Here is a 9,781-nt window from a genome sequence, read left to right on the forward strand (position 1 = left end):
CAATGACATCGAAAGCACTTTTTTTTTAGAGAAGGACTACTTTAGTATATAACTTTACATTCTAAATTGGAGTGAATGAATTGGTGGTCTGACCTCTTTACCACATGTTTAATCGCCACAGTAATTGTTTTTCCTTATAAGCCATATCACACGTGAGTAAAATTTACTGCACACGGCCTATTTAATGATGATGTGATTTATTTGTTTTTGTATGTAATGTAAAAAATATGTGCAGGAGAGTTAACGTTACTGAGTTTACTCATTTCATAGAGGTTTTATCTATGTAGGTGGCTTTGTCTACCCGCTACATACTGAAAGCTTTAAAATCTATACACAGGTTGATAGCATACTAAACATTTTGTTAAGATGTGCTTTTTGTTTTAGTATATGATTATTACATATTTGCATAAACATGTAAATCAACTTTTCCGCACAGAGATACACATTATGTATACATAAAAGGAGATGATGTGATGTATATACCTAGGAGATAGCCAGCTGATGACACAAAAAATAAGAGACATCCAACAGATGAGACACTGATTTCAAACATTTGTCTTTCGCATATGCCAACATCTATATTAGGCAACAAGCTTGGAATTGTCAACTTACCGGGTACATTGGTAACTGACAACAAATACTACAATGACATTGAAAACAACAGGCAACCGTTTTATTGTAACTTCAATGTACCAAGTCTGTTGTGTCTCTAACAATCTGTCAAAAGTAAAATCACAAAAATACTGAACTCAGAGGAAAATCAATTTGGAAAGTCCATAATCACATGGCAAAATCAAAAAACAAAACACATCAAAAACGAATGGACAAGAACTGTCATATTTGTAAATATGTCTTATTAATTAAGACAGAATATTTACCTTTAGGAAGTCCATCACTTCTTTCTTCTTCCTTTTTATCTCTTCAGAGTCATTGCTTCTAATTGTTACCATATCATAAGGAGTCTTACCCTGAAATACAATCAAAAACTCTTTTATCAATCATACAAATATACATCTTCTTTTAATAATAGGCAATTGTTGTATTAATTTTACCTATACAATACTTGACATAAAACCAGTCAACCTAAACAAACAACAAATATGAAGTGACATAATAAAGAGATACATGAACAATATTTGAGATTTTACTGTTTAAGAGCATGAATAATCTAGACATCATTGAGATGGGAGCCATCTCTGTCTGTGGGCCCCGCTGAAATAATGTATGGTAAAAAAATTGTATCTTTACCATAGGACATGGAGTTGTCAACTGAAACCAAAGTTTTTAACCTTGACTTTTGACACACCTTCTGGTGTTGGTTAATATACATGTCAAGTATAAACTTTGAAATCATAACGGTTCTCAAGATATAGAGTGATCACGATCTTTACCAAAGGACATGGGGTTGTCAACTGAAACTAAAGTTTTTGACCTTGAACTTTGACCTAGGAATTTGTACATACATTATGACACACCCTCTGGTGTTGGTTAATATACATGTCAAGTATAAACTTTAAAAAGATAACGGTTCATAGATATAGAGTAGACACAATTTGTTACGGACGGACGAACGGAAAGACAGACGGACAGACGAACGAACAGACTGATCACTATAGGGCGTCCACCAATTCTTATTATATGTGTAGAATTAATGTATTCCTGTATATTTACATTTTCTTTTTCTGTTTTCCTATATTGTACTCGTTATTTAGATTTTGAAAATATCGTAAACGGAACAGAAATTATTCATTGTTATTATATAATTTAAATCGATGCATCTTATATTTTCGGTAAAAAAAAACATTTACAATTATACCTACATTTAAAAGAGTCTGTAATTAAAATCATTTTTTTGTTAAATAATATAAAATGCTCCGCTGGGCGCAGCTTTATACGACCGCAGAGGTCCAACCCTGAACAGTTGGGGCAAGTATGGACACAAAATTCAAGCTTGATACAGCACTGAATTTGGATTGTGATTAAATATTTGACACAGCATAGGTTTCTGACACAGAATGAATGTGGTCTAAGAACTTAAAAAAATTTAATTTACCTTTTCAAACCATATCATTATTATTTGCTAATAATATATAAATCAGAAATAACCAATTAAAAATGGAAAATTTAAAAGAAACAAGAGGCTCTCAAGAGCCTGAATCGCTCACCTGAATTTTTTTGGTTTAATCTCTCATCAATGATTATTTTGGCTTTTCAATTTATTTAAATGTTCTTTGAATCGTCCTATTTTCTTCAAAAGCAAAAAAAAATCATTTTCTCCTATGTTCTATTTTAGCCATAGGAGCTATGTTTCTTGACATACAAGGAAATGAAATATAAAATTTATACTAGATACTCTGAAACTCTGAAACTCATTTAGCCTAAGTTTGGCTGAAATTGATACAGCAGTTTCATAAGAGAAGATTTTTTAAAGTAAGTCAACATGATGAACAAATTGTGAAAAAAGTCTTTAAAGGGCAATAACTCCTAAAGAGGTCAATTGACAATTTTGGTCAAATTGACTTATTTGTAGATCTTACTTTGCTGATCTTTTTTGCTGTTTACAGTTTATCTTTATCTATAATAATATTCAAGATAATGACCAAAAACTGCAAAATTTCCTTAAAATTACCAATTAAGTGGCAGCAACCCAACAATCGTTTGTTTGATTCATCTGAAAATTTCAGGGCTGATAGATCTTGACCTAATGAACATTTTTACTCCATGTCAGATTTGCTCTAAATGCATTCGTTTTTGAGATATAAGCCAAAAACTGCATTTGACCCCTATGTTCTATTTTAAGTAACGGCGGCCATGTTTTTTGACGGATCAAAAATCAAAGCACACACTTTGTGCAGGATAATCTAAGGAACAATCATGCTAAGTTTTAACCAAATCCATTCAGTAGTTTCAGAGGAGAAGATTTTTTAAAGTTAGCAAATATGATGAACAAATTGTGAAAAATTGTCATTAAAGGACAATAACCCCTTAAGGGGTCAATTGACAATTTTGGTCATATTAACTTATTTGTAGATCTTACTTTGCTGATCTTTTTTGCTGTTTACAGTTTATCTTTATCTATAATAATATTCAAGATAATGACCAAAAACTGCAAAATTTCCTTAAAATTACCAATTAAGTGGCAGCAACCCAACAATGGTTTGTTTGATTCATCTGAAAATTTCAGGGCTGATAGATCTTGACCTAATGAACATTTTTACCCCATGTCAGATTTGCTCTAAATGCTTTCGTTTTTGAGATATAAGCCAAAAACTGCATTTGACCCCTATGTTCTATTTTAAGTAACGGCGGCCATGTTTTTTGACGGATCAAAAATCGAAGCGCACATTTTGTGCAGGATATACTAAGGAACAATCATGTTAAGTTTCAATCAAATCCATTCAGTAGTTTCAGAGGAGAAGATGTTTGAAAAATTGTTAACGACGACAGACGACGACGACGACGGACGCCAAGTGATGAGAAAAGCTCACATGGCCTTGTAGGCCAGGTGAGCTAAAAAATTGAAAAAAAATATCCCCTCAAATTCTTTTGACCCCCTTATGATTCATCACCCCAAGCTCAATCCCAACCTTCCCTTTGAGGTATGGTACCATGCAGTACAATTTCAGAGCGATCCGTACACTTGAACACAAGTTATTTTCTGGAAACTAGAACCAGATGCTCCGCAGGGCGAAGCTTTATACGACCGCAGATGTTGAACCCTGAACGGTTGGGGCAAGTATGGACACAACATTCAAGCTGGATTCAGCTCTAAATTTGGATTGTGATTAAATAGTTGACACAGCATAGGTTTCTGAAACAGAATGAATGTGTTCTAATGAACTTATTTTTTTTGTTTTCTCTTAGAGCAATTCACTATGCTGTTGAATATTAATCCTCTCAATAAAATTTTTGAAGTAATTTTCTTTTTATTTATGAAATTTCAAATGAGATCATTGAACCCAATTTTTTTAATCACATCCCCCTTTCCCTTATTCCAAAACTAATCTCAATTAAAATTTCTAAGGGAGTTTGCAACAATAACTACTCATTTAAATACATCATAAAATATTAAGATGTAAAAAAACTGCTTGTTATCACTGAATGGTAAAGATTATTTTAATTTATCAGTTGGTAGTAAAAAGTGAATATACATTGTATATTGTATATATAACAAAGATTTAAGTTGATTCTGGACAAAGAAAGATAACTCCAAATAAAAAAAATTCTTACAATTAGATATTTCTAGCTTACTATTCTGGACAAAGAAAGATAACTCTAATTAAAAACAAAATTGCTATTTCACAATATTTTGCAATAAGATATTTCTTGCCATTGCGCAATACTGTGCAATTGAAAAGACTTGCTATTGCACAAAACTTAATATAATAATTTTAGATCCTGATTTGGACCAACTTGAAAACTGGGCCCATAATCAAAAATCTAAGTACATGTTTGGATTCAGCATATCAAAGAACCCCAAGATTTCAATTTTTGTTAAAATCAAACTAAGTTTAATTTTGGACCCTTTGGACTTTAATGTAGACCAATTTGAAAACAAGACCAAAAATGAGGAATCTACATACACAGTAAGATTTGGCATATCAAAGAACCCCATTTATTCAATTTTTGATGAAATCAAACACAGTTTAATTTTGGACCCCGATTTGGACCAACTTGAAAACTGGGCCGATAATCAAGAATCTAAGTACATTTTTAGATTCAGCATATCAAAGAACCCAAACGATTATTTTTTTGTCAAAATCAAACGAAGTTTAATTTTGGACCCTTTGGACCTTATTTTAAATGTAGACCAATTTGAAAAAGGGACAAAAGTTAAAAATCTACATACACAGTTAGATTCGGCATATCAAAGAACCCCAATTATTCAATTTTGATGAAATCAAACAAAGTTTAATTTTGGACCCTTTGGGCCCCTTATTCCTAAACTGTTGGGACCAAAACTCCCAAAATCATTACCAACCTTCCTTTTATGGTCATAAACCCTGTGTTTAAATTTCATAGATTTCTATTTACTTATACTAAAGTTATGGTGCGAAAACCAAGAAAAATGCTTATTTGGGTCCCTTTTTGGCCCCTAATTCCTAAACTATTGTGACCAAAACTCCCAAAATCAATACCAACCTTCCTTTTGTGGTCATAAACATTGTGTTTAAATTTCATTATTTTCTATTTACTTAAACTAAAGTTATTGTGCGAAAACCAAGAATAATGCTTATTTGGGCCCTTTTGTGGCCCCTAATTCCTACACTGTTGAAACCAAAACTCCCAAAATCAATCCCAACCTTTCTTTTGTGGTCATAAACCTTGTGTCAAAATTTCATAGATTTCTATTAACTTAAACTAAAGTTATAGTGCGAAAACCAAGAAAATGCTTATTTGGGCCCTTTTTGGCCCCTAATTCCTAAAATGTTGGGACCAAAACTCCCAAAATCAATACCAACCTTCCTTTTGTGGTCATAAACCTTGTGATAAAATTTTATAGATTTATATTCACTTTTACTAAAGTTAGAGTGCGAAAACTAAAAGTATTCGGACGACGACGACGACGACGACGACGCCAACGTGATAGCAATATACGACGAAAATTTTTTCAAAATTTGCGGTCGTATAAAAATGCTTGTTTTTTGGCCCCAAATTCCTTAACCTTTAGAGCAATTACCTCCAAACTCAAACCCAGCTTTCCCTTTGTGATATGGTACCTTGCAGTACAATTTCATAAAGATCCATGCACTTACACACAAGTTATTGTCGTGAAACAAGAACTAGAGGCTCTCAAGAGCCTGTGTCGCTCACCTGTTACTGTATTTACTGATGTCGGCCATCTTGGGTGGTAGGTGGGGTCATTATACACTTTTTTTTAAATAGATACCCTAGTTATGATTGTGGCCAAGTTTGATTAAATTTGGCCCATAGTATTAGAAAAGAAGATTTTTGTACAAGTTACAAAAATCAACTTAAAAAATGATGAACCAACACCTGAAGTGGTTATCGAGCGGTTGGGTAATAGCGGGTGGATACCACGCGGTATTCACAGTTGTTTTTCACTATAAAAGCAAATAAACGATATTAAAGACAACAACACCCATCAATTACCGCATGGTGATTAATTTATTGTGGTCTACATGTTTCGCCAACAAGCGTGGCGTCTTTCTGATGGACATTTAACATGTTTAAATCTTGAAAGATTTGCCCTAAATGTCTTAGTTTCAAAGATATAAAGCAAAAACTGCATTTCACCACTATGTTCTAATTTCAGCCATGTCGGCCATTTTGTTTGGTAAGCAGGGTCATTGGACAGATTGTTTAAACTATATACCACAATGATAATTGTGGCCAAGTTTGTTTAAATTTGGCCAAGTAGTTTCAGAGAAGAAGATTTTTGTACAAGTTACAAAAAATTACGAACAGTTGTTAAAAATTGACTATAAAGGGCAATAACTCCTTAAGGGGTTGACTGACAATTTTGGTCATTTGACTTATTTGTAGGTCTTACTTTCCTGAACATTATTGCTTTTTACAGTTTATCTCTATGTATAACAGTATTCAAGATAATAACCAAAAACCTACAAAATTTCCTTAAAATGACCAATTCAGGGGCAGCAACCCAACAACAGGTTGTCCGATTCGTCTAAAAATTTCAGGGCAGATAGATCTTGACGCCGGATGCTTGTTTTTTGCCCCTTTTGTTGCCCCTAATTCCTAAAATTTGGAGTCAATAACCCCCAAAATCAATCCCAGCATTTCCTTTGTGATATGGAACCTTGTGGTACAATGTCAGAGAGATCCATACACTAACACACAAGTTATGTCTGGAAGTTACAAAAATGCTTATGTTTGGCTCCTTTTTAGCCCCTAATTCCTTAACTGTTGGTACCATAACCCCCAAAATCAATCCCAACCTTCCTTTGTGATATTGAACCTTATGGTGAAATTTCATAGAGATCCATTCACTTTAACTAAAGTCAGAGTGCGAAAACCAATATGACTTCGGACGACAACGACGACGACGCCAACGTCATACCAATATATGACCGCAAAATTTTGCGATCGTATAAAAATTGATATAGATAATGTTGACATTTGTTGAATTCATTGAGTAAACAGTTTAGTCTTGCTAAAAGTTGTAAATAAAGTAACAGCTCAATGAACTTTTCAAACTATGTAAATTGTAATACCGGTCAATGGTGGAAAACGTGCATTAATTGTGGAAAAGCAGTGAATATCAAACGAAAATTGAAGCGTGGTTACGATTGTGTTACGGAATTATCATGCTGTCTGCACGTACAAGAATTCTTGCAATAAATGAACATAGATTATGGAAAATATAAGATAAATTTCAGTCTGTGATAATGATGGTTACTGGCTATTTAGCCCTTACACGGTCGGTCCTGGCTTACGCCTTTTGATGCACTTAAATAACTTACTTTTACGTTTGTGACATTTGATATAATTATACAGACCAAAAGTTGACAAACATTTTAAAACAAGAATAGAAATTAAACATTTCCGCAAAGTTGCTGTAATTTTAATGAACTATATTTTAGCGGTAATCACTAAAAACTTATTTCATTGGCTGATCTAAAGAAAATATTTCATCCAGGTGTTGAAGTCCGTGTTGCATATTCAAATAAATTTCATTGGTCAAAACGTTTGCAAACTTTCAATCAAGGTGTTCTCATTGAAGTCCGCGTTCATGTTTCAATAGGATACTCAATATTGTAAAATTCAAACCGAGTTTCTCTACGAAGTCCACGTTAACAAAAAGAATTTAGAAATATACACTTTTCTGATTCTTCACACACAACAAAACTGTCTTTTTCGAAAAGCATAATTGCTTTCTACTGATGAACAATACTAATATTAGTGGCGGATTTACCGGGGCCACAGGGGGGCACGTGTTTTATACAAACTTTACAAATACATTGTTTAGTGCCAAGAATGTTAGTATCGATATATGGCATATGTCTTCTTAACAAAATTCTAACATTACCATTTCTTGTGATTTTTTATTTTCAAAATTGTCTTCTTTTGACTTTATTCAAAAATAAAAATTTTGTTCATGCAAGATTTGTTTTAAGACTGAATGTCGTATTTTCTTTTCCCTCCAATTTTCAAAGGAAACTAACAAATGCTATGTTAAAAAAAACCTCCCCTCCCCCCTTTTCCACAAAAAGTGGATTGGGTTGGCATTGTCTAATATATAATCATCAATGAAATGCCATTTTATTTTTATAAGACATACAATTTGAGAACATAATCTGGGACTAAAACACTTATTCATTAGTCCAAGCATACAATAATATATGATGGTATATTTTTCCTGTTTCAATTACCATGTACATGAACATGTATGAGGCTATGAATGCGCCACCATTTATGAGGATATGAATGGGTGTACTGAAAAGAAAATAATGGGATAAAAAATAAATAACAGAATAAAGAGGTGATGAAATATAAAAAATAGATTGATTGATTGTTGGTTGCTTCACGTCAAGTGGCAAATATGTCATGCATGTTAAGGACGAATATAATAGAGACCAATTGGCAGAAGAATAAAGAATAGAGTGAAATGGCAAAAAATTCAAAGATACTATAGAAACTGACACCTCTTCCCCCACCACCATTACACTCGCATACATACATCTCTAAATATATATTTAATTTTGGTTTCATGGTGACACCCCCCCCCCCCCAGACATCAAGGTTCTGGGTCCGTCCCTGACTATATTAGAATAAAATACAAGCATAAATAAACTGTTATCACAGAGATATGTATCGCCTTTTTGTAATTTTCATAATGCAAATGTTGAAATTAAAATAGCAATAATCTAACATGTAAGTTATGCAAATATTCAAAGTCGATGAACCATGACTGAAGGTACATGGCTAAACAATCTCCATGGAATAAGATGTGCCAATGCTAATACAATTGCATACCAAATACCATTGACTTAATATAAGTCGTTCCCTTTAAACAAACCTAAACACAAACATTAACTTGTAAACTATATGTAAAAGTTTCAAAGTCAATGAACCATGATCAGGGGTGGGGCTATATAATCTCCATGGAAACGATACTTTCAAATGCCAATACATTTGCATACCAAATATCATTGACTTAACATTAGCAGTTCATCTTAAACTGATCTAATCACAAACAAATACATGTAAACTAAACAAAAGTTTCAAAGTCAATAGACCATGACTGAGGGGGCGGGGCCAAATATTCTCCATGGAAATGAGATGTGCTAATGCTTATACAACTGAACACGTTAACTTAGCAAAATTTGCAAAGTCTATAGACCATGACTAAGGGAGCGGAGACAGATAATCTCCATGGAAATAAGATATGCCAATGCTTACACAACTGCATACCAAATATAATTCACCTACCACTAGTGGTTCCCCATAAATTGACTTAATCACAAACTAATACATGTAAACTATCAAAAGTTTCAAAGTCAACAGACCTTGACTGAGGGGGCGGGGCCAAATAACCTATATGGTAATGAGATGTGCCAATGCTAATACAACTGTATCACCATGAACTAGACCTAATCACAAACTAATACATTGTTGACGCCGCCATCGCACCGCCGCCGCCGCCGGAAACAGCATACCTATGTCTCGCTTTTTGCCTGCCTCCGTCAAGGCGAGATAAAAAGCCTGTTGTATTTGTCACAAATATATGGTTGATTTTCAATGTATACTTACATGTATATATGACAATAAAGACTTATTTCATCCCCCCATTCCCCCT

This window comes from Mytilus galloprovincialis, chromosome 7 (assembly GCF_965363235.1).
Source record: "Mytilus galloprovincialis chromosome 7, xbMytGall1.hap1.1, whole genome shotgun sequence".
Lineage (NCBI taxonomy): Eukaryota > Metazoa > Mollusca > Bivalvia > Mytilida > Mytilidae > Mytilus > Mytilus galloprovincialis.